Source organism: Pundamilia nyererei, unplaced genomic scaffold (assembly GCF_000239375.1).
Source record: "Pundamilia nyererei isolate P.nyererei 1_Seehausen unplaced genomic scaffold, PunNye1.0 scaffold00117, whole genome shotgun sequence".
NCBI classification, from domain to species: domain Eukaryota; kingdom Metazoa; phylum Chordata; class Actinopteri; order Cichliformes; family Cichlidae; genus Pundamilia; species Pundamilia nyererei.
This window is the reverse complement of record NW_005187518.1, coordinates 1,466,167-1,469,406: the sequence shown is the minus strand read 5'-3', so window position 1 is coordinate 1,469,406 and position 3,240 is coordinate 1,466,167.

Below are 3,240 nucleotides of genomic sequence, written 5' to 3'. Positions count from 1 at the left end.
CCCGGTTCTGGTAAGAAACTTAATTAGGTTTGTGGTCTGACATGTATGTAGTAATCTGTTATGGTGTAAACCGTTTAGATGTACTTGGGAAAAGACTATTTTATATAAACAAAATTCCCCTCTCGCGGTATATCCTTCACGCTCCGGTCTTCTACCAGAGGCCTGGGAGCTTGAGGATCCTGTGCAGTATATTAGCTGTTCCTAGGACTGCGCTAATATGGACAGAGATCTCCGATGTTGTTCCTGGGATCTGCTGGAGCCACTCGCCTAGCTTGGGAGTCACTGCACTGAGTGCTCCGATTACCACTGGGACCACTGTTACCTTCACCCTCACATCTTCTCAAGCTCTTCTCTGATCCCTTGGTGTTTCTTCAGCTTCTCGTTTCCCTTTTTCCTGATGTTGCTGTTATTTGGTACACTACGTCGATCACTACGGCTGTCTTCTGCTGCCTGCCTACCACTATCATGTCTGGTTGGTTAGCCACCACTATTTAGTCTGTCTGTATCTGGCAGTCCCACAGAATCTTAGCTGGGTCATTCTCCACCGCCCTAGGCGTGTCTCCTATTTTGACCTTGAGGTTTCCAGGCCATACTCGGCACAGATGCTTCTGTATACTAAGCCAACTGAATGTCAGACTCCAGCTTGGCTCTCATCGACACAATCCTCATTTATAAATGCTCTATAAACCATAACATCATGGTTAACCGGTGGATTTTCCCATTTTAGTGCAGCTAGCTAGCAATGAAAAAACAATTAATGCTCAAGAGACAGACAGTGAAAGTGGACTTTTATATATAAATATAAAACTTATTGCTGCAGTCAAGGGCAGCATAAATTTGACCTCCTTACACTGCTTATCAGTTCCAGTTTCCTTGTTTTTCACTCAGTTATTGGACCTGTCACTAGTTAACTTACATAAACCTATTTAAGTGTCTTAGCAGCAACTAAACAACTAACTAACCAGTGATGTCACTTTCTGTACTGGCACAAACTGGCACTAAACACGTCCTGAAAGCTTTCACTTTAAGCACTTAAATCCAACAGACAGTTTTAAATCTATAACAGTTTTTTTGTTTCATAGTAGCAATGATACATGTAGTGTTTCATGTCCATTCAAGTTGAATGCATTCAAGGAACAATCTGTTTAAAATACATACGTTACTAAACAGACTATATATGGATTTTCTTTTCTGGAACTATGGCCGTTTAAACCATGTTTTCCTTCTCTAGGTGGAGCGATGCCAACTGAGACAGCTCAAAATGATTCAAAGTGCCAGAGTTTCACTTACAACCCAAATGTTATCCCAGCCCTCTACTATCTGATGTTCCCTTTAGCCTTGTTGCTGAATGGTGTAGCAGCCTGGGTGTCCCTACACCTTAAGTCCACCACCACCTTTGTGGTGTATTTGAAAAATCTGATTGCTGCTGACACTTTAATAACCTTGATCGTCCCATTCAAAATTGCATCTGACTTGTCGGGTGCATCACAAATTATATTCAAACTGTCATGTCGTTATTTCAGCGTCGTTATGTACAGTCTAATGTACATATGTATTGGTTTGTTGGGTTTAATCAGTGTAGACCGTTTCTTCAAAATCATGACACCCCACGTAAACTTTGGCCAGAATGTGGCATTTAGCAAAGTGATAGCAGGCTTAGTCTGGATAACAATATTTGGAGTCTCAGGTTTACCAAATATAATTTTAACTAATAAATCACCCAACTCGACACAGGCCATCACTTGCGTGCAAATGAAAGGAACAGAAGGAGTTGTGTATCATACAAAAACAGTGATTTTTGCCAATATTTTCTTCTGGATTGTCAGTTTGGTCATTGTGGTTTGCTACATCTGCATCACAAACAAAGTCATCGAGTCATTTCGAAACTCCGGCAGCAATAACAACCATGGAAAGCAGAAAATCAAACTACGCGTTTTTCTTGTTATTATTGTCTTTTTTGTGGCGTTTGGACCATATCACATAGTCAGGATCCCATACACGTTTCAGCAAGTCAACTATGCCAGTAATTCCTGCTTGTTTGAACTGAGCAAGTTTGCCAAAGATGCCAGCCTTTGGCTTGCCACCACAAACACGTGCATAGATCCACTTCTCTATGTCTTTCTGTGCAGAGAGTTCAAAGACAAACTGGTATCTTTGATGGGAGGTGTTGCCATCTCACTTAAATTGGCTTCAGCACCAGACAAACCAGACACCACTTTGCAACAGACTAAATTCTGATAGATCTTACGAAAAAGTATCCCCGATTAGATCGGCTCAGATGTTATTGCTGTAGTGAACTTAATTATTCCTGTATTTATTAACATTTAATTGCATTATTTACTCTTTTAAATCGTGTAAAATTGTCCTTTTAGTACTAAATGTACCACATGAAGAGTTTGAAAAACTGTAACATGAAACGCAACAGAGTGAAGTGGTATTTTCATGCATATTTTATGTAAAGGTAGCACTTTAATCAGAAGGCGAATGGAGACAACGCAATTATCATGCAAATCATCTGTCTTTCATGTAGATGTTTTGTAATGACTGTGGTTAAAGTAAATAAGGTTCATGGCAATAAAGAGTTTGTCTAAAATACATTTTTGTATGATGTTAAGCATGTATGCAACAAGTTTATGTCCTACTGCATTGCTTACTAATTATTAATCTGCTAAAATATATGTCTGTATATTCCATCTGATCTCACTGAGCTTTTACTTATATATTTTTCTTTGTGTGTGCCAAACTGACTGTTGGTTCATGGAATTATATTGTGTTTATCTGTCATGATATGTATCTACATGTGTGATGTGTGTTAAGCAACAACATCATTTGGAGACTTGTAATAGAAACATTTCTCAACTTGCTTTTGCAGCTGTCATAATTCTTGGTTCAAATCCAAACAAAATCCCACAGGAAGTTATTTTTGCAATGTTCTCAGAATGTCCTATTTTTAACAAGAAAGTGAGAGTGGAAGGGGATGGTCAATCAGTCAGTTGTTGTTGTAATTTGATGCTATTTACAGAAAATACACGCTATTTCAAACAGGGGCAATTTATAATAATATCATTTTCTTCCCAATTTTTTTTACATTAATGCATCATGGTAGAGCTTGCTTGCTTTCAAGTGAAGTCAGTCAGAGCAATGTGCAAGCTTTGCATGTTACTGTTGCCCACTAAAACCACAGCTGGTGGAGACTTTTTGAAACAAGGCGTAAGTATTGAACATTAGTTGCGAGGTGGA